The sequence below is a fragment of the Monodon monoceros genome, unplaced genomic scaffold (genome assembly GCF_005190385.1).
Source record: "Monodon monoceros isolate NGI ecotype Baffin Bay Population unplaced genomic scaffold, NGI_Narwhal_1 Super_Scaffold_6, whole genome shotgun sequence".
Taxonomy (NCBI): Eukaryota; Metazoa; Chordata; class Mammalia; order Artiodactyla; family Monodontidae; genus Monodon; species Monodon monoceros.
In genome coordinates this window covers 68,681,991-68,705,975 of record NW_021703783.1, presented here as the reverse complement: position 1 = coordinate 68,705,975, position 23,985 = coordinate 68,681,991, and positions in this window count along the sequence as shown.

Here is a 23,985-nt window from a genome sequence, read left to right as displayed (position 1 = left end):
TCATCCTCCTTGCTAATAAGATAACTTGTGGCATAAATCAAGAATAACTGTTAGGCAAAATGCTACAGTTAGGCCACTACAAGGTAAATCTCTATGCAATCCCTTCCTCAGGCTTGTAAGTAGAAAAAAAAAAACTGAGCATTAAGGAATAGTGTTGATTTTAAATAGAACTGGTTAAGATAGCTCTCTTTTGCCCCTTTTGCAAGGTTTCATGGAGAATTATGAGGACTGAGTTATCTTTTTCTCAGAGTTACTACCTTTGAGGATCATACAGGAAACGTGAAATAATTTAAGAAAATAAGGGAATAATGGGAATGCTTGGCATATTTATATTATTGTAGTATGCTGGCCCAGTTCAGCAGATAGAAGACCAGATAGTTCTGCCTCCCACTACAATGTGGGTCAACTAGGGGTTTTTTGTTTTGTTTTGTTTTGTTTTTTTTGTGGTACGCGGGCCTCTCACCGTTGTGGCCTCTCCCATTGCGGAGCACAGGCTCCGGATGCGCAGGCTCAGCGGCCATGGCTCACGGGCCCAGCCACCCTGCGGCATATGGGATCTTCCCGGACTGGGGCACAAACCCGTGTCCCCTACATCGGCAGGCGGACTCTCAACCACTGCGCCACCAGGGAAGCCCCAACTAGGGTATCTTTTATCTGAGATTGTTCAGAAAACATTATCATCGTGGGAAGTAGCAAGATGCTTAGGAGGTTTAGGATCCCAATTTAAATAGGTTGGACATTCACTTCAGATCACCCCACTCTCACTTCATCTTGCTGTAGCTTATATATTCTCATAGCTGTTGTGCTTACCCTTTTGTCTCCAAATTGGGAGACAATTTTTATCTCCAAATTGGGAGATTGCTTTGTTTTCCTGTGCATTCTACTGAGCATTAGGTGAATGGATAGTAAACAAAAGCACCAATTTATTAACAACTACTTGATCGTATACTTAATAGTATATATCCTTCTCTTTGTAGTGGAAAATATTTCATTGTTAGGGTTTTTGTTGTTTTTTTTTTTAAAATTTATTTTTAACATCTTTATTGAAGTATAATTGTTTTACAATGGTGTGTAAGTTTCTGCTTTATGACAAAGTGAATCAGCTACACATATACATATATCCCCATCTCTCCTCCCTCTTGCGTCTCCCTCCCTCCCATCCTCCCTATCCCATCCCTCTAGGTGGTCACAAAGCACTGAGCTGATCTCCCTGTGCTATGGGGCTGCTTCCCACTAGCTATCTGTTTTACATTTGGTAGTGTATATATGCCCATGCCACTCTCTCACTTTGTCCCAGCTTACCCTGCCCCCTCCCTGTATCCTCAAGTCCATTCTCTAGTAGGTCTGCATCTTTATTGCTGTCCTGCCCCTAGGTTCTTCATAACTTTTTTTTTTTTTTTAAGATTCCATATATATGTGTTAGCATACGGTATTTGTGTTTCTCTTTCTGACTTACTTCACTCTGTATGACAGACTTTAGGTCCATCCACTTCACTACAAATAACTCAATTTCATTTCTTTTATGGCTGAGTAATATTCCATTGTATATATGTGCCACATCTTCTTTATCCATTCATTTGTCGATGGACATTTAGGTTGCTTCCATATCCTAGCTAGTGTAAATAGAGCTGCAGTGAACATTGTGGCACGTGACTCTTTTTGAATTATGGTTTTCTCAGGGTATATGCCCAGTAGTGGGATTGCTGGGTTGTACGGTAGTTCTGTTTTTGGTATTTTAGGAAACCTCCATACTGTTCTCCATAGTGGCTGTATCAATTTACATTCCCAGCAAAAGTGCAAGAGGGTTCCCTTTTCTCCACACCCTCTCCAGCATTTATTGTTTGTAGATTTTTTGATGATAGCCATTCTGACTACTGTGAGGTGATACCTCATTGTACTTCTCATTTGCATTTCTCTAATGATTAGTGATGTTGAGCATCTTTCATGTGTTTGTTGGTAATCTTTATATTTTCTTTGGAGAAATGTCTGTTTAGGTCTTCAGCCCATGTTTGGATTGGCTTGTTTGTTTTTTTTGATATTGATCTGCATGAGCTGCTTGTAAATTTTGGAGATTAATCCTTTGTCAGTTGCTTCATTTGCAAATATTTTCTCCCATTCTGAGAGCTGTCTTTACATCTTGTTTATGGTTTCCTTTGCTGTGCAAAGGCTTTTAAGTTTCATTAGGTCCCATTTGTTTATTTTTGTTTTCATTTCCGTTTCTCTAGGAGGTGGGTCAAAAAGGATCTTGCTGTGATTTATGTCATAGAGTGTTCTGCCTATGTTTTCCTCTAAGAGTTTTATAGTGTCTGGCCTTACATTTAGTTTTTAATCCATTTTGAGTTTATTTTTGTGTATGGTGTTAAGGAGTGTTCTACATTCATTCTTTTACATGTATCTGTCCAGTTTTCCCTGCACCACTTATTGAAGAAGCTGTCTTTTCTCCATTGTATATTCTTGACTCCTTTATCAAAGATAAGGTGACCATATGTTCATGGGTTTATCTCTAGGCTTTCTATCCTGTTCCATTGATCTATATTTCTGTTTTTGTGCCAGTACCATAGTATCTTGATTAGTGTAGCTTTATAGTATAGTCTGAAGTCCAGGCACCTGATTCCTCCAGCTCCATTTTTCTTTCTTAAGATTGCTTTTGCTATTCGGGGTCTTTTGTGTTTCCATACAAGTTGTGAAATTTTTTGTTCTATTTCTGTGCAAAATGGCAGTGGTACTTTGATAGGGATTGCATTGAATCTGTCGATTGCTTTGGGTATAAACTTCCCTTCTAGAATTGCTCTTGCTGCATGCCATAGGTTTTGGGTCGTCGTGTTGTCATTGTCATTTGTTTGTAGGTATTTTTTGATTTCCTCTTTGATTTCTTCAATGATCTCTTGGTTATTAAGTAGTGTACTGTTTAGCCTCCAGGTATTTGTATTTTTTTACAGCTTTTTTCCTGTAATTGATTTCTAGTGTCATAGTGTTGTGGTCAGAAAAGATACTTGATACAATTTAAATTATCTTAAATTTAACAAAGCTTGATTTGTTACCCAAGATATGAGCAATCCAGGAAAATGTTCCATGAGCACTTGAGAAGAAATTGTATTCTGTTGTGTTTGGATGGAATGTCTGATAAATATCAAGTAAATCATTTTGTTTAATGTATCATTTAGAGCTTGTGGTTCCTTATTTATTTCGTTTTGGATGATCTGCCCATTCGTGAATGTGGAGTGTTAAAGTCCCCTACTATTATTCTGTTTCTGTTGATTTCCCTTTTATAGCTGTTACCATTTGCCTTATGTATTGAGGTGCTCCTCTGTTGGATCCATAAATATTTACAATTGTTATATCTTCTTCTTGGATTGATCCTTTTATCATTATGTAGTCTCCTTCTTTGTCTCTTCTAATAGTCTTTATTTTAAAGTCTGTTTTGTCTGATATGAGAATTGGTACTCCAACTATCTTTTGCTTTCCATTTGCATAGAATATCTTTTTCCATCCCCTCACTTTCAGTCTGTATGTGTCTGTAGGTCTGAAGTGGGTCTCCTGTAGACAGTATATGTACAGGTCTTGTTTTTGTATCCATTTAGCCAGTCTATGTCTTCTTGTTGGAGCATTTAATCCATTTACATTTAAGGTAATTATCGATATGTATGTTCCTAATACCATTTTCTTAGTTGTCTGGGGTTTGTTATTGTAGGTCTTTTCCTTCTCTTGTGTTTCCTGCCTAGAAAAGTTCCTTTAGCATTTGTTGTAAAGCTGGTTGGTGGTGCTGAATTCCCTTAGCTTTTGCTTGTCTGTAAAGGTTTTAATTTTTCTGTCGAATCTGAAAGAGATTCTTGCTGGATAGAGTAATCTTGGTTGTAGGTTTTTCCCTTTCATCACTTTAAATATGTCCTGCCACTCCCTTCTGGCTTGCAGAGTTTCTTCTGAAAGATCAGCTGTTAACTTTATGGGGATTCCCTTGTGTGTTATTTGTTATTTTTCCCTTGCTGCTTTTACTATTTTTTCTTTGTATTTAAATTAACTTTTGATAGTTTGATTAATACGTGTCTTTGCGTGTTTCTCCTTGGATTTATCCCGTATGGGACTCTGCGCTTCCTGGACTTAAGTATTTCCTTTCCCATACGAGGGAAGTTTTCAAGTATAGTATCTTTAAATATTTTCTCAGTTCCTTTCTTTTTCTCTTCTTTTCTGGGACCCCTATAATTCGAATGTTGCTGCGTTTAATGTTGTCCCACCGGTCTCTGAGACTGTCCTCAATTCTTTTCATTCTTTTTTCTTTATTCTACTCTGCGGTAATTATTTCCACTATTTTATCTTCCAGATCACTTATCCGTTCTTCTACCTCAGTTATTCTGCTATTGATTCCTTCTAGAGAATTTTTAATTTCATTTATTGTGTTGTTCATCATTGTTTGTTTATTCTTTAGTTCTTCTAGGTCCTTGTCAGTCATTTCTTGTATTTTCTCCATTCAATTTCCAAGATTTTGGATCATGTTTAGTGTCATTGCTCTGAATTATTTTTCAGGTAGACTGCCTTTTTCCTCTTCATTTGTTTGGTTTGATGGGTTTTTACCTGCTCCTTCATCTGCTGTGTGTTTCTCTGTCTTCTCATGTTCCTTAACTTACTGTGTTTGGGGTCTCCTTTTCACAGGCTGCAGGTTCTTAGTTCCCATTGTTTTTGGTGTCTGCCCCCAGTGTCTAAGGTTGGTTCAGTGGGTTGTGTATGCTTCCTGGTTGAGGGGACTAGTGCCTGTGTTGTGGTGGATGAGGCTGGATCTTGTCTTTCTGAAGGGCAGGTCTCCATCCGGTGGTGTGTTTTGGGGTGTCTGTGGCCTTATTATGATTTTAGGCAGCCTCTATGCTAATGGGTGGGGTTTTGTTCCTGTCTTGCTAGTTGTTTGGCATAGGGTGTCCAGCACTGTAGCTTGCTGGTCATTGAGTGGATCTGGGTCTTGGTGTTGAGATGGAGGTCTCTTGTGGACCAATGTCCTGAACTCGGCTCTCCCATCTGAGAGGCACAGGTCTGACTCCTGGCCAGAGCTACAAGATCCTGTCATCTGCACGGCTCAGAATAGAAGGGAGAAAAAAAGAAAGAAAAAAATGAAAAATAAAAATAACATAAAATAAATTTATTAAAATAAAAATAAAATATAATTATTAAAAATAAAACAATTTTAAAGTAATTTTAAAAAAAGAGAAAAAGAAAGAGCAACCAATCCAAAAAACAAATCCACCAATGATTAGAAGCGCTAAAAACTGTACTAAAAAAAAAAAACAAAATGGGCAGTCAGAAACCTAGGACAAATGGTAAAAGCAAAGCTATACACACAAAATTACACAGAAGCATACACATACACAAAAAGAGAAACAGGAAAAAAAAAAAAATATATATATATATATAGTTACTCCCAAACTTCACTGCCTCAATTTGGGATGATTCGTTGTCTATTCAGGTATTCCACAGATGCAGGTACATCAAGTTCCTTGTGGAGATATAATCCGCTGCTCCTGAGGCTGCTGGGAGAAATTTCCCTTTCTCTTCTTTGTTTGCACAGCTCCTTTGGTTCAGCTTTGGATTTGGCCCCGCCTCTGAGTGTAGGTCGCCTGAGGGTGTTTGTTTTTTCCGTTCAGACGGGATGGAGTTAAAGGAGCAGCTGACTAGGGGACTCTGGCTCACTCAGGCTGGGGGTGGGGGGGAGGGGTACGGATGTGGGACGAGCCTGCAGCAGCAGAGGCCAGCGTGACGTTGCGCTAGCCTGAGGCACTCCATGACTTCTCCCAGGGAAGTTGTCCCTGGATCACAGGACCCTTGGCAGTGGCTGGCTGCACAGGCTCCCAGGAGGGGAGGTGTGGATAGTGAACTGTGCTTGTACACAGGCTTCTTGGTGGCCACAGCAGCAGCCTTAGCGTCTCATGCCAGTCTGTGGGATCCGTGCTGATAGCCGCGGCTCCCGCCCGTCTCTGGAGCTTGTTTAGACAGTGCTCTGAATCCCCTCTCCTCATGCACCACGAAACAAAAGAGGCAAGAAAGAGTCTCTTGCCGCCTTGGCAGCTCCAGACTTTTTCCTGGACTCCCTCCGGGCTAGCTGTGGCGCACTAGCCCCCTTCAGGCTATGTTCACGCACCCAACACCAGTCCTCTCCCTGGGATCTGACCTCAGATCCTGAAGCCTGAACCTCAGCTCCCAGCCCCCGCCCGCCCCGGCGGGTGAGCAGACAAGCCTCTCGGGCTGGTGAGTGCTGGTCGGCACCAGTCCTCTGTGCGGGAATCTCTCTGCTTTGCCTTCTGCATCCCTGTTGCTGTGCTCCTCCATGGATCCGAAGCTCCCCGCCCCACCACCCCGCCGTCTCCACCAGTGAAGGGGCTTCCTCGTGGAAACTTTTCCTCCTTCACAGCTCCCTCCCAGAGGTGCAGTTACTGTCCCTATTCTTTTGTTTTTGTTTTTTCTTTTTTCTTTTGTCCTACCCAGGTACGTGGGGAGTTTCTTATCTTTTGGCAGGTCTGAGGTCTTCTGCCAGCGTTCAGTAGGTGTTCTGTACTAGTTGTTCGACATTAAGATGTATTTCTGATGTATTTGTGGGGAGGAAGCTGCTCCACATCTTACTCTTCCGCCATCTTGAAGGTCTCCCCTCTTGTTTTTATAATTGAAGCTCTATTTACAATATGGTTAGTGTTCTGGAGTCTGTTTTGTGAACTTAATATTACCGCTTTTGTGTATGGCTAGGAGTTATATTTCTCAGAATCCTCTTCCCTTATGTTTCTAGGTTGCAGTTAGCCAAGAATATAACTTGTGCATGATTTGAAAAGTGAAACTGAAGTGGAAACCACTACTCTCAGCAAGTTATAATTATCAGAGATGGTGTCAGCAGGCTCTAGCTTCTAGCTTGTCTTCCTGATTGTTGGCCTTGATAATGAACAGAGGTCTTAAGCTAATTACCAAGGGCTTGATTGTACACTGTAGAGAGAAAACTTCCAGGGTCTTTGCATGTCTTTTCTCCTCCATCTTCTTAGTGCTACGACTTTGATAGCCAGATGCACACTGTTTCTGGGATTTTCCTGTAAGCTCTGACTTATTCACACAGACTGCTGCTGCAAGTATCATGGATAGTGACTCTCTGGTCCTTTCACATCCCCTTTTCCAGAATTGTAACTTCCTCATGTCCTCTTATATATGTGTACATTGTAATTCCTATAGCAAACTACCTGTTTGCACAGTATCTTCTGTGGCTGTGGTTTCCTGAATGAGCCCTAACAGAGATTTTATGTATCAGTTTCTTGGGGGCAGAACCTTAAGGCTGTGAGTCTGGAATTTGTTTTTTGATCTGATGGATTTAAAGGCATTAATAGCCCCTTTGCCAGTGGTAAGTGAAACACTGGGAGTCCATGACAGTTAGTGACAAAATAGTTACTGAAATCATTACTTTTAATTATCTGGAGTCAAAGGTTTATAGATGTCTAGGCTTTATATGACCACACAGCTGCTGCCATTCAAAATTATAGTGGAAATAAAGAGCATAAGGTGTTTGGGGTTGGTTTCCTATAAGAGCACTGGAAAATTTGAAGGAGGAAAAATGATGAACTCACAGCTTTACATTTCCATCTAAAGACCAGAGTACTAGCAAATTTCTGTTTGTTCTGAAATATACCCTTATCCCCTGTTAATCACAGGTTTAATATTTATGAAACCAAACCTACATTTGTTCCTTTTGTGGTTAAATTCTTCTGTAAATTAAAATTACAGCCTTGCAGGGTCTCATGTTAAACTTAGAATATTGATCGGGGAATAGTAACATGCGGAATATGGGATTGCGGACGTAAGATCACAGTAAAACTTAACACTCTAAATTCTGAAAAATCTTTTCTGTTAGTATATCCTAGCAGGAAGAGGGTAGCCAACTCCTGCCTAAATAAACTGTAATGACCACTTATAAGTAAATAAATAAATATTTGGTAGGTATAATAGGCTGAAAAATGTCCTCCAATGATATCAGATCTTAATCCCTGATACCTTTAAATGTTACTTATTTGGAAGAAAGGTCTTTGCAGATATGATTAAGTTAAGAATGTTGAGATGAGGAGGTAATCCAGGATAATCTGGGTGGACCCTAAATGCTATAACATGACAAATGGCCTTATAAGAGAGAGGTACAGTGAGATACCCCACCACATAGAAAGAAGAGGGGATGGTGATGTGAAGATAGAGGCAGAGATTGAAGTGGTGCAGCCACAAGGCAAGGAATGCTGTCATTCACTAGAAACTAGGAGAAGCAAGAAATGGCTTCTTTTTGAGAACCTCCAGAAGGAGAAGACACCTTGATTTTGGTGATGGAAACTGATTTTGGACCTCTGGCCTCCAGAACTGTTGAGAAGTACATTTCTGTTGTTTTAATCTACCAAGTTCGCAGTCCTTTTTTTTTTTTTTTTTAATAGCAGCCTTAGGAAACTAATAGAATAGAAAATTCTGCAGTTCCTCAAGATATACTCCAGCACCTCTGTGGCTTCTAGATCTATAAGCAGACTCAGATTTTCCTAGGCTTTAGGATGTTGGGTACACAATGTCATTAGTAAGAGTTATCTTATGCACCAAACTAATGGCAAGACTTTTACAGTTGAAGATGCATATGTATGAGAACATATCCTAAAAGTAGAAGGAGGGGATAGAAGGATGTGATGTTGGAGTGGATTGAATTCATTAATATAACCACACTTAACTAGAAATTGTGGAGGTAATTAATTAACTTGAGAAACTTGGAGTGGATCTAGCAGTTTCTTGGATTGGTTCACTGGACTGTGGACACAAAGGTAAATTAAGTTGACGTGTCAGAATTTCCTTGATATATGGTAGAGAAAGACACACTAAGGTTTAGCGAGATTGGATGCTAGGATGTATTTACTATGTATGGCCTGCTCTGCTCTTCAATCCTCTCCTATGTCCTCCAGGTGGACACAGAATCTTTGACAAATATATTATTAAGAGGAGCATAAGCATCCTTGAAGAGCTCTGAGGTGACTGTTTCCTGAAGATCAGCAATGACAGTGGGAGAAGTTGCCACTAAAATGGGCACTCTGAATTCAGTGGGATAATGGGATCCCAGAGTGGCAGGGACCAAGTGGCAACAATTAACCTGCAGTGAAATGGTAGGCATGATTACTGCATGGATAGCAGGGTTGATACAGTTAGTCAGAATGGTTTGACCTTCAGGAATCCTTGACTTTGACTAATTGATTCAGGTGTCTCTACTACTGAAATAGATGGGTACCCTACCATATAGCCTTTTATTTGATTTGTATAAATAGACAAATTCTAAGTCTGGTAAAAAAAAAGTTAACTTGAATTAGCACAAAATAGAGTTAAGGATCTTTAACCAATACCCAAACTTGAACTTGTAAAGAAGTTGAGTCACTTGAAAATCTTTTTTCTTTCTTGTATCACCCTCTCATCTAATAAAATATTAATTGATAATGATTAACCTTAAATCTCAATATGTAAGTACAGGATACTGAAGGAGAGGTATGAGCCAACTTAGTGAAGAACTATTACTCAAGTTGATTATCAAAAGGAAAGAATGGAGAGATAACCAATAAGGACCTACTGTATAGCACAGAGAACTCTACTCAATATTCTGTAATAACATATATGGAAAAGAATCTGAAAAAAGAATGAATATATGTATAACTGAATCACTATGCTGTACACCTGAAAGTAACGCAACACTGTAAATCAACTACACTCCAATAAAAAAAATTTTAAAAAAGGAAAGAATGGGGAAAGTCCAGGTAAGAAGGATGAGTCCTACTTGGAGTGGAAAAACAGACATACAGGTGGAAAAAAGACATACAGGATGTTTTGCATCTTCCTTTAAAAAGATAGCCACTGTATTTTTGGTTTTATGAATATAGTTGTACTCTTTTAGTGGAATCATGATTTTGCTATTGTTTTACTTAGAATTAGATATGATTAAAATATGTATGTGTGGATATCAAGTTGACAGGAGGTTGGAATGTGCTGGATTGTGTTTTGTCAACTTGTAGTTACTGCTCCAGTCTAAAGCTAGAAAAATATTTACCACAGTTGCTTTTCCTTATTGGTTTCAGGTTGGCACTGACTGAGGGAGGAATTTGCATGAGATTGGAAGATGGAAGTATAGGAGAAGCCATTGCTCTCAGAAGGTTGATGTACAGATGCCTGGCAGTCTCCAGCTTCCAGATCATCCTCCCCACTACTAGTCTAGTTAAACAACAGTGGCCTCAAGCACTAGAGTACACTTTCAATAGAAATGACAGCTTCCAAAGACCTCTCCATGAGCTCTCCTTTTGTGGGTCCACTTCAGCAGCCAGAAGAGTATGGCTGGAGGAATTTTCCTGCAAGCTCCAAGTTGCCCAATCAAGTCAGTGTAGAGGCTGTGATGGTGAGTAACTTTCTTTATTTCTCCTACTCCTGTCTTCCACACCTCAATTTTTCCAGCAGTAATTTCTGTTTTCCCCACTATAGTTTTAACTCTCTCTTTTCCTGGCTTAACATTGACTGATTGATATAATTAGTATTTTAATAATATTTAATGATACCAGATTTGTTATTTATACTGTTACGCAATGAAGTAGTCTCTCTGTGGACCATCATTATCACATACTCATGAAATGCAGTGGATAATAAAACTCTGCCCTAAAAGTGGTCACTAACTAAAAGAGGAAATATATTATTAACACATATTATATCTACATTTGTATAGCTTGACTATGATTTTCTCAGTGACATCTTGCAAATATTGACTACATCATTAATATTTGATTGATATTTGTAACTCCACTAATAAGCCTTTTCCTACTCTTACAAATGCTATGGTTTCACATATTTTTCATAATTATGTAAAGGGTATGTCAGTTTGAAGGTAAAATGCCTGCTTCCAAAATTATGGATTATGACAGAATTCAATGATAGATTTTATTTATTTATGACTTCTGTTCCTAATTATTTCGAATGTTTGAAATCCATTGTACCATCACCATCTGACTATTCACTGGAAGAGTCACTAAAACAGAAAGCATTAGCTGTGTTTGCAATAAACAAATAAGCAAACAAACAAGCAAGTTAAATCAGTACTTTAAAAATGTTAGAAATAACTATGCACAATAGTCTTTTCGAAATGGCCCAAAGTTATTTCTATGTTTTTCTTTTAGAAAGCAAGCAGTCTTAGTTCCTTCGCTCTTAGACAAGAAAAATCTGTTTATCTTTGATATTTTCATAACACTGGCCATATTGTATTTAATGTTATACTTTTCTAAAACTTGCTTGGAGAGTAATATCTCCTACAAAGGTCATGACTTTAGAAGATGCGTGAAGTGAAGTTAGTGGCACAAAACAGTGGGTAGTAAAGCATCATACAAGTCAGTGATTAACAAGGTCAATTGCTTCATATCTATTTGTGGTTCAGCACAGCTGGAGTGAAAAAAAATGATAATGTTTGACTGGCAGTGTGCAGCAGTGTAATGTGGAATAATAAGGGAGCTGAAATCATCAGTTTACAAAAACTGTTAGTCTGACTAGGCAAACACGAAAAGAAAAGGCAAGTTGTCAAAAAGAAAGATGGGGAAAAATCCATGTGAGAAATACAATGATGGAGTACAAAAGTGCATGCCCCATATTCCTTTAAACAGCAGACCTGGAATACTAAAGTTGGTATTAAGTTCTGATTTAAACTGGTATATTGAACTTTCTTTGAAAGTGGCAAGCTCTACTTTCTAACATCGTCAATCCTGTGAGCAAAAATAGGACATTTATATGTTGGCAACCCAAATACAAATTTTATTTGAGAAACAGCCATAAGAGCTTTACTTACTAAATGCTATGATTATATTAGCGTTTCTTACATCATATATCTCAGGACTAATCTCAAACAGCAAGGGTTTTTGTTGTGTTTTTTGTTTTTCTCTGTAAAACGGGTTATACCAACACATGTGAGCATACATAAATCCATGTAAACTTTAGGGAAATAATTGTGAGAGATGGAGATTTTTATGTAGTGTTATATCTTGTAAAAATAGCTTCAACATTGAGAGAGAGAGCTAGCTGTCAATTATGATGTTGCTCTGCCCTTTTCTGCAGTTTCCAAAGTCTTTGAGGATATTTATACACTCTGACTTCTTAACCATTCATTTAGCTCTGATACCCAGAGAAGCAAAGTGCCCATTGACATCAGCTAGGGGTTTACTTGCACTAACAGCTGAAATGAAGTGCCCAGGGGAAGCTTTTTTCTAAAGAAAGTATTCATAAGGTACATGCATTTTTCAAGGAGTCAAAAGCTACCCTGTACTTGCAATCATTTGCTCTTTGTACTTGTCTGGGGCCGCCCAATCAATTATAGGAACATTAAAATGGAGAAGTGCTCAGCTAATGGTGCATAATGTCGGAGGTGTAGCCCTCTGCTTTCGTCTTCTTTGCACATTTGCTTTTTGATGTGAGAAATCAATTAAGATGACTAGCAAAACACACCACAGACATTCTGAAGAAGTCTTTTCCTTCTCTTTTATGTGTTTGAGAGAGCTTCCCAATCATTAACTAAGTCGTAGTCACTAAGCCTCTCCTATTAATTGTCTCCTTTTCACCTTTATGGGTGAGGCAATTGACTTTCATTTAGTAAAATGCATTTGTCGTTTCCAGAGATGATCAGAGAATACCATGTGGGTGGGCATCTGGGCAGCTTAAGATCTCCTCTGGAAAGAGATTCCCATGTATAAATATTCACTAAAACAGGAAAGTTGTCAAAATATATTCTTTGAGTTTATACCCACAGGTTAAGCCTGGATTTCTCATCCATATTCGTAGGAATTAGAAACATTAGGACAAGTTTTCCTATCTTTAGGAAAAAAAAAACAAAAAAATTATGGTAACCCACTTATTTAGGAGAAGGGAGGATGACAATTGGGCAGAAAAGAAATGAAATGGTAACTGTTTCTATTTTCATGGAAGATTTTTATCGATTAGATATTGAATCTTGATTTTATACCTATCAAGTTAGTGTCCAGTTTAAATAAAAGAATAAAATCAATCTTATAGATAGAATAAATGACAAGACTTTAAATCAGCTGTTCACATTGTGACCAGTGTATTAGACCAATGTATTAGTAATAGCACATCTGCTAGTAGTATGTATAAAAATAAAACATGATACAATATCAAGCTCATTTTACATTTCTAGTCATAATTTTTATATACTTTCGTTTTATTTGTTCCTTAGCCAAACACAATTTCTTTCCAGGTCTGCAGTTTTAGACTACTTTTCATGGCTTGTATAAATAGCAGCAGTGTGTAGAATGTGAGTCCTGTTTCAAATTGATTACTCCAAATATAGGTAGGTTATGGTCTCTCTCTACCTTCCTATTTACACCCATTATAAACAACTGATTTTACTATAGGAAGGTATTTTTCAATGGTTGTCCAGCAAAAACCTGACACTTTACCTATAAATGATCCTTTCTCTTTGCCTTGCAATTGATTAATTATGTTTGCTGTGAAGGTATTTAAGGTATCAGGGTTGTGAAGAGAGGGGAGGGAGGGAATAAGAAAATGATTTATAAAACCTTGGACTTTGGATTTCTGTCAGTTAAAGGCAGGCTGAACAAAAGAAAGTTCCCAGAGCTAGGGAAGGTCTAGTTTACTCAGTAGAGCAAAACTGAAATCAATGAAAAATTTCCTTTAAAAACAGATTTTTCATTTTGTAGTGATGCTCTGTGCATGATCTCTAGGAAGCATTTTAGATGTAGTACATTAGAAAAGGTTTTCTGTCCCCTGGGAAATAACAACCCCAGTAGAAAAAGTTACATCCTCCTTTAGTTGCTGAGATGGAGAATGTCAGACAAACCTTGTTGTTCTCATTCTGTCTTGCAACACAAGCTAGATTTCTGACAAGCTGTCAAGTTGCCCAAAGGTTTGCATACCCTTCTTCCCTGTAGGTGTTGCCTTCCCCAGTGTGAACTGAAATGGGAAATATATCTAAAAACAGGATGGAGAGAATGATATAATTAAGGTTTTTCTGATCATCTATTCTTTGCTGAGGGAAGAGCTCAGTTATTTCACAGGACTCGTTCAAAATGCTTTGCAGTGTGAATCATAGCATGTGAGAAGGAGGTTCTTATCTGGAACTCTGCTGTGCTCTTTCGTAAATTTGGTCCCGGAAATTTTGGAACAGACACATGAAAGATGCTGGCTAAATGATTTGGTGGAATGTCACCTTCAACTTTTTTTTACAGTAATATATCCCTGAATAAATACTTTTGGCCTATTGAACAAATTTCTGATATTTTGCATTTTACAGCTTTTCTTCTGTCCTTTCTTTAAAAACAGCCACAGAAGACTCTTTTTGAGTATTTTCTTCTTCAAACTCATTTTAAAGAGTTAATGTTTCTTTTTATTCCACTGCTTTTAAGATTTTAGTTATCATAGCTATGACTTGACTCTAATTGGAAAAAGAATATGTGTATACAAGTGTAGCTATCCTGTAGAGAGCATTACCGCAGAGAATGAATATCTGAGCAGAAAGAAAAAAGGTTATACGATATGCTGTTCAGAAATGGCATTAGGGGTATTTCAGGACTGATCTGGGCGAGGGGTTTGAGGCACCTGAATGAGCCCTGTGTACTTTGGAGGCCTTCAAAGTGAAAGGCATGGAGTAGTATTTATTCATCTCTGACACTGACCTCATTCTAACCTCATCTTTCTGTGAGCCTTGCACTTTCTAACCTGCAAAGGGAAGTATATCTCCTTTCTTGTTTTTAAAGAGTCAAATAATGGCTCTAGGAGAAATTTTTTTTTAAAGATTTTATTTAAATCAGTGAGTCAGTAAAAAGCCAAAACATTTTCTTTTTCAAGTCTTAGAGTTGTGATCTTTATTTACTTTAATCAAGGTAGTTGTGTTTTAGTTGTGTTAGCTACTGTGTGAGGGAGGCTGGATGTTTGAGATCGGTCTCTCATTTCAGCTGCTGCCATTGCAGCTCGTTAGTTCCTGTGAACACCTTAGGAACTTGGGAGGTTTGCTAATTGACTGTTGCTCAGTACATTGTGCGTGTGTGTGTGTGTGTGTGTGTGTGAATACACACATACATGCTTGCATTTGCACACAAGTTGAAAATACTGAAATCAAATCTTATTCTTTTAGAGGCTTGTCAAGTGGACAAGAAGTGAAAATGTAAGTTGTATGAATTACTAGTCTGTGTGTACTTTGTAAAAATATTGTCTTAGACATGTACTTTTGTGTACTCTGTTTAAGAAAAGGGTACATTTATTAGGTGATAGCACTGTATAGGCTGAGAACATGATCTTGCACATATACATTATCATTCATTGTCCTTATGGACAAACTTATCAAATAATAGTCAATGTCTTCAAACCGCCCCCCCCCAAGCCCCTTTTAGCTTGGCAAACCCGTCTTATGGTTTCTTATGCATGGTGAATCACTCTGCACCTGAATAGGGTATTTCTTAGAAATATGTGGAGAAACTTTTTATTTTAGGAAGGTCCTGTGATTTAGGACTCAAGGTCAGTGGAAATGCTATCACTCACTTATACTTCCAGGGGCTTTATACTTTGCATTGTGGTCTTCGCATACATGATTTTCTAGTGGTAGGCCACGCAGATACCTTCCTCATTTTCTAGATGAGGAAACAGAGACTCAGGGGAGCAAATAGCTGACATGATAGCATCAGGACCAGTTATCAGGTGTCCTGGCAACAAGTCAGTGTCTAGCTCTGAAGAGCTTCCTGGTTATTTTTGCTCAAGTAACTGAGTAGAAATGAACTATTCTTATTGTCTAAAACAACAAACTAAAAAAATAAGACCTATAAGAAAGACTTGGGGGAATCTGCCTAAGGAATAATTGCTAGAAGTTGAAGTTAATACAGAAATGAAAATATACACTAACACTTTAAAGTTTAATGTCCCCAGTATCTTTTTATGCCAGAAGTCCTTACCATTATCAGTGATTAATTGGATAAATAAAATGAGTACAAATGTTTGCATTTGACCCTATTGGAAACTGAAAATCCTTTCCAAATCCAAATGGCTGATATAGTGAACAAATAAAATTTCAAATCCCTCAGAAAGCTTAAGTTGGGTTTTGAAGGCAGAAGCATTTCCCCCATAATGAAATTAGTAGTTTCATTTATAATTTATTAATTACACTGCATTTCTCTACATAAATAGACAGAGTTAATACAAATAAAGATTGCCTTCAAGCTTTACTGAATATTAGAATAGCTTTTGATGAAGAATATTGAATGAAAATACAGTATAAAGTTTACTACATAAACTAAACTATAAAAAAATAATAGGATATAATAATAGGTAGAACAATATATGTCTTCATTTGAAGTGACAAATAAATCAAATTACAGCAGCAGTAGCCCATATTTAAATATCTTTTTCTTATAATTAAAAAACTCAGCAAAAAAATAAAAACTCATTATTGCTTACAAATATATGTGATTCCAAATATTATACACATCCTAAAAAAAATAAATAAAAATAGTCTTTATAGTCAATGCCAAAAGTAAATGATGGCTTAGAGTTAGTGACTAAAATAATCTAAAGGCTCTCTGTATTTGTAAGGAACCTCAGGATCTTATAATTTATTAAATTGTTCCACAGTCAAGAATGACCTTCATAAAACTCCTTAAGCTAAATCCAGTGATGTTAGGTTCCTGGTAAGAATTTCCAGCAGTGACAGCCAATATTCTACTGTTTTCTTGATTCCATTATTTCAATAAATTTATTTTAAAAGATCATATTAACCAAACTGTAAAATATTTAAATGTCTTTCCTTGTGGAAACATTGAATTTTAGTGACCAAGAACCAAGTTTGGTTTTTTTTTTGTTTGTTTTTGCGGTATCCGGGCCTCTCACTGTTGTGGCCTCTCCCGTTGCGGAGCAAAGGCTCCGGACGCTCAGGCTCAGAGGCCATGGCATGGCTCACGGGCCCAGCCGCTCCGCGGCATGTGGGATCTTCCTGGACCGGGGCACGAAACCGTGTCCCCTGCATCGGCAGGCGGACTCTCAACCACTGCGCCACCAGGGAAGCCCCCAAGTTTGGTTTTTATTCCTAGATTCATAGGTGAGAACTAGGAGTCATTGTGAGGGATATGACTACAGTCAAATTTCTAATTTTATTAATGCGTCTGCTGAATTTATTTCTAATAATTTGATGTAAATAGTTTTAAGCTTCTTATTAAGTAAAATTTTAGTACTTAGAGGCTTGGGCTTTGGTTAGCAGCTGGATTTGAATCCTTGCTCGACCTCTAACTATCTGAGAGAATAGAGTAAATCTAGTAACTTCTTTTAATCCACATGTGATAAAAATGTAGATAAAAATAACACTGATCTTAAGGATTTGTTGTGAGTATTAAATAAACTAAGTACCCATTAAATTATTTTATTCATTCATTTAACACATGTATTTAAATTGCTTTCAAAATTCTTTTCTCTGTGCTATTTCTGCTGTATCTAAAGCTACCATTGTATTTTCCTCCATTTTTTGTGCATAACATCTTGAAAGAGTTTTCTACATTCAAAGCCATTTCCACATGGGTGCTAACTCACAAAACTCTCACTTTTCATCCCTTCTTTAGCATCTGCATCAAACACTGAAATGAAATTTTTTCAGAGATTCCCAACCTTATAGGGTATTGTTTCAATCTTTTTGCCTCTCAACTTGTCTGCCTTATGAGTTAATTTGCTATCCACTACTTTCTGAAAGGTCTGCTGTGATTTCTATGGCATTGCGCTCTCCTCCACCTTCTCCTACTTTTAAAAAGCAACATGACTTAGTGGTTTGAGAGAGCAGATTCTTGAACTAAATAGCCTTCAAATCTTAGTCCACATTACTAGCTGTATGACCCTAAGGAAGTTACTTAAAATCTCTGCTTCTTATTCTGTGCAATGAAGCTGACTGATATGTCAGGAGAATAAAATCAGTTACATGTAAAATGTTCAAAATGGTGTCTTTCACATAAGCATTCTCTATTATCTTTTCTTATACAATATAATCTCAATTATTTATGTATAAAAAAAGAAATCAAAATAATCTACCATAAAGTTTATTATTAATTTGTGGAATATTATAATTTTTTCCTTCTTTGCACTTTTCTACATTTTTTCTTATATTCTGCAATGAGAATCAATCACAGTAAAATAAGAAAACACCACATTTTAAACAAATTGTCAAAGTAATCAAAAGTAAACCTTAGGGCTTCCCTGGTGGCGCAGTGGTTGAGAGTCCGCCTGCCAATGCAGGGGACACGGGTTCGTGTCCCGGTCTGGGAAGATCCCACATGCCGCGGAGCGGCTGGGCCTGTGAGCCATGGCCGCTGAGCCTGCATGTCCGGAGCCTTTGCTCCGCAACGGGAGAGGCGACAACAGTGAGAGGCCCGCGTACCGCAAAAAAAAAAAAGTAAACCTTAAATTGGAACTACTACTTTCTTAGCATCATACTTCATCTCTTGTAACTTTAGTACAGAGATAAGAATATGAAAATCCATATTTAACAAGAACTGTGCTTTACTAAAAGAACATATTTGGAAACGTTGAAAAACTGTCCATTAAAACAAGACCTCCTGGTGTTCCATTATCAAAATAATAGCACTGAGTGTTGGCAGTGTCCCAGATTGCATGGCAGAGTCTGATGGAGATAATTTTAATTCTTAGCTGCACATGAGTATGAGAGGGGTTGCAAATGAAACCCCCTGAAATTATATTCAAAATATTATATTATGCTGCATTCTTCTAGCTTTCATCAGATTCTCAAAGTATTGTGATCCTCAAAATTTCCAAAGTGTAAGGACTACTGGATACCTACTTTCAAACTCATTTCTATTTAAATTTCATAAATGATAACATATCAAAAAATAATCAAGATACCAAATATCTTAATTCTCTAAAGGAAGATAGATTATCATGATTTTTATTTTGTACATTTCTGTATTTTCCAAATTTTCTATGAACCGTGTGTTAACTTTCAAATGAGAAAAAGAAGTTATTACACCTGAATGTGATGTGTCACAATTTAGTTGTAGAACAGTTTCATTACCCCATTCGTGGCCATTTGCAGACTCCCCACTCCCATATAACCATCAATTTTGTATATGTTTCAGATATTTTCCTTTTTTGTCATTTCATTATACATGGAATCATACCTTGTATGGTTTATGTGTCAGACTTCTTTTACGTAGCATGATGTTTCTGAGGTTCGTTCATGTCGTAGCAGTATTGTGTGAGTTTTTTGTTTACCCATTTACCATTGATGGTCATTTGGATTGTTCCTGCTTTTTCACTAGTATGGATAATGTTATGAACATTCACATCCAAGTCTTTGTGAACACTTTTCATTTCTCTTAGGATGGAACATTTAATGGAATTGTTGGGTCCTATGGTAAGCTGCTTAACTTTTAAGAAACTGCCAGACCACTTTCCAAAGTGACTGCATCATTTTACATTCCCACCAGCAGTGTATTAGGGCTCCAGTCTTTCCATATCCTCACCAACACTATCTTTGTCTTTATTATAGTCATCCTAGTGGCTATGAAGTGGTATCTAATTTTGGTTTTAACTTGCATTCCCTAGTGACTAGTGATCTTTTCATATGCTAAGCCATTTGGATATCTTCTTTGCTGAAATATCTATTCAAATTTTTGCCCACTTAAAAATTGAGTTGTCTTATTTTTGAGTTTCGAGAATTCTTTATGTAATCTGGATATAAGTTCTTTATCAAGTATGATTTGAAAATATTTTATCCCAGCCTGTGGTTTGTCAATTCATTTTGTTAATGATTTTTGTTTGTTTGTTTATGTTATGTAAGTTTCAGGTATACATCCAGGACCACTTTATAGCATAACCAGCTGCTTTAAAAGAATAAAGACTAGACTTCCAGAAGGCTCCATTAAAAAAAAAAAGAAAAAGACATTATTTTAACTAAATACACAATCCAATATTCACTAGTATATTTCAATTTTTATACACCTTCCCCTGCTCTATTCCTTCCCATCTCACATGAATGGGATTTTATGAAATTCTCAAACTTACAAAAGATAAATGAGGTGACAACACTGGCAAATTGATGGTCTGTATCTTTCCTCACCTTCTACCTCAGGCAGTAATAACTTCTCTTTGGATGCAGCCTACAGCCTGGAGTCTAGAGGAGCATGCTGCCCCTTGACAAGCCACAGATCTCTTTGATTTAATCGTTAAGAATGTGGGCTCTGGAGCCAAGAGCTGTACCTGGAACACAAGGCCCACCACTATTTAGCTCAATGTTTCAGTTTCTTCACCTGTAAAATGGGATAATAATAGTAACTACCTAATAATGCTGTGATTATTAACAGAATAAATGTAAGTTGAGTGCTAAAAACAGTATCTGGAGATTTTTAAGAACTCAGTGAATATCCTCCTCATGTGTCTGCTCTTTTTCCTCATATGTATCCTTTTATCCTACCTCTTAGGGTAACACATTATAATCTTTACCTTTCCTTTTTTTTTTCTTTTAATCTCTTCCTCTTTCCCATTAAAATTCACTCATTTTGTGTATCACTTCAAGGATTTACTGGACTCCAGTGATTTACAGAGAAAGCATTTATCACTCCTCTTATTACCTCTTTATTAAATCATGTAGGAACTTGATAGATTAACATGCTAGCTGTCTAAGAAGTGCTAAAATTAAAGCATTGAAATTAAACTTAGATACTTTTGGTCCAATTGTAGGCTGGTCAGAAAGATATAGAGAGGCAATATCTTTTAAAATATGTTATCTTATACATGGTTGTTAACCATAACTTGTTTACTACTACTACTGCTACTGTGCTACTATTACTACTACTAATGCCACCACCACCACCCTACCATTCCATTTGTATTCTACTACTGAAAAAAATAATAAGTGCTGTAATTTATTATGTCCTTGTCCTACTCCTGGAATGTGATATGCATATGTTACCTCACATGGCAAAAGGATTTGCAGATGTGATTAAGAATCTTGAAATGGGGATATTATCCTGGATTATCCAGCTGGGTCTAATGTGATCACAGGGGGCCTTATATAAAGAGAGAGGCAGGAGACCAGAGCAACAGAAAGTGATATTGTTAGTGCAAGTTCGTGTGCCGACTGCACAGCGAGGCCAAACAAACTGAAACATTGACGTTTGGAGCAGAGAGTTTCATTGCAGGGCCATGCAAGGAGATGGGTGCCTCATGCCCTAAAAAGCCCTGAGCTCCCCAAAGGATTTTGGCAAAGCATTTTTAAAAGCCAGGTAAGGGCGGGGGTGGGGGGTGGGGGTGTAGGTCACAGGGTAAGTGATCAGCTTGTACACAATTCTCTGATTGGCTGATGGTGAGGTCACAGGATGGTGTCATAGGGGTTAACATTATCTATCCTTAGGCTCCAGGAGGCTTGGGGCTATGTGCTCATGGTCATCAAGTAGTTAACATCTTCCATTTTGTAGGGAGTTTTTGCATCTATAACACAACTCAGGAAATGTGCATCAAATAACAGTTATCTAGGTACTTCAGAGAGGAATTAAAGCAGAGGATATGGGGGAAAGATGCTACATTACTGGCTTTGAAGATGGAGGAAGGCACCAAGAGTCAATGAAAGGAAGGCATGTAGCTCTAGGAGCCAGAGAAGGCAAGGAAAAGGATTTTCCTCTCAGAGCTTCTAGAAGGAACCAGCCCTGCTGACACCTTGACTCTAGCCCAGTCAAACTGATTTTGGATTTCTGACCTTTAGAACTGTATGAGAATAAATCTATGTTGTTTTGGGGTTTATTTTTTGCGGTATGCGGGCCTCTCACTGTTGTGGCCTCTCCCGTTGCGGAGCACAGGCTCCGGACGCACAGCCTCAGCAGCCATGGCTCACGGGCCCAGCCGCTCCGCGGCATGTGGGATCTTCCCGGACCGGGGCATGAACCCGTGTCCCCTGCATCGGTAGGCGGACTCTCAACCACTGCACCACCAGGGAAGCCCAACCTATGTTGTTTTAAGACACCAATTTTGTGGTAATTCAATACAGTACTAGTAGGAAATGTATAAAACCATTTTCTCTGTGCCAAGCTTTGGACTTGGCATGCATAATCTCAACACTCAACAACAATCCTGTGATATCCTGGCTTAGAAGAAGGGCATCCGGTTTGTATACCAGGTGTACCCAGCCCTTAGTGTTTATGAAGTGCACACTCTACACAGTTGTACACAGTAGTCCTGATGATCGGATTCTAGGTCCAGCAGCAGATTTTTAGAGGCCATATTCTTCATCTAAAAATAAAGCACTTGTTTATTCAAACTGGAATTTTATTTTAGGCTAGATAGGTGATATTAAACCACTTTGAAGTCACCTTTATATTCTGATGTTCAGCCTAAGAAATTAAAGTTCTGAACAAATTGCATTTTTCGATAGCACAAATAGGGAATAAAGACATCTTCTAAGGTAGCTTCTTTATAGACATCATAGAAATAGAGATGATCTGAAAAATCAAGGAAAGCTCAAAATGAAACACAAAGTTGCAAACTTGCGTATATGAACGACTCAACTATTGGCTCAGTCTGAGAAAAGAAATATCTGCAAAGGTTGCAGAATTCCATTATGAATTTGTAGAAAGTTATTATGTCATGAAGTATACATCTTTTACATTTTCCTTTTGACACATGCTGATAAAGAAGTTCCTGGTGTGATTGCATTTATGGAAGAGTTGATGGCTGGGTGTTAAAATGTGAAAAGTGACAGCGATTCTTCAGGGAGAAAAAAAAAACCTTCAGAATACTGATGAGAGAACATAGTATGAAAATAGACTTGGTAGGTATGGCTTTTATTTTCCTATCTTAACTTTGACAAAAACATCACATCCTGAAAATGGTACCTACGATTGATAAGAAAAGGCCAAACTGTGTGTGTGTATGTTTTTTGTTTTTTTTTTTTTACAGAATATTATATTCAAATAATGGGCTTTTTCTACAGTCTCTTAGTTTGCATTAGTTTCGAAAAAATATCATGCACAACTCATGAATATTCTGATTTCTAGTACATACTAACTTATGATTTTTGTAAATGGCCACAGGTGCAGATTTTTGCATGAGCAATTACACTTACTGCTGTGATTGGAAACACTATGCATATAGGAAAAGGGAAGAGGTGATACGGTTTTATAAATGTGTAGAGAGTGAATCTTTGTACAGTAAGTCTCCTACACGTGAAACTTCAAGTTGCGAACTTTCAAAGATGCAAACATGCGTTCCCATGTCCAATCATGTAAGTTCACGTGTTTGGCGTACACTGTCACATGCATGCATCTTCTAAAAGTGGTTTTGCTTTTGTGTACTTTATTGTACCATACTGTATAGAGTACAGCAGTACAGTATCTTTATTTCCAGCCCAGGATGTCCAGAAGCAAGCGTAAAAGCAGTGGTGATGTAGCTGGTACTGTATTGTACTTTTCAAGGTATGGTACTGTATTGTACTTTTCAAGGTACTGTACTATATAAGATTAAAAATGTTTTATTTTTTGTGTTTATTTTTTATGTATTATTTGTGTGAAAAGTATTATAAACCTATTACAGTACAGTACTATATAGCCTATTGTGTTAGTTGGGTACCTAGCCTAAGTTTGGTGGATTTACAAACAAATTGGACTTACAAACTTGCTCTCAGAATGGAACTTGTTCACATGTAGGGGACTTACTGTACTTTATTCACAATTTACATGTGAACTGAAATGACACTGTGAGTTTGGTGTCTAAAGTAAAGAAGGGACATGAAAATTTTAAATTGTCAGGTGCTTTTATACAAATTTTGGAGGAATGTTTACATGCATGCTAGAGAGTATATTTCAATAGTTTTACACTTGGAAACAAGGAGTTTATATCAGGTAAGGAATTTGGTACTTTGAATATTGGATTTACTCTGATGGAGCACAAACAGACTTGCATCTGGTTAGTATTTTCATTCAAGACCTCCCAGAAAAA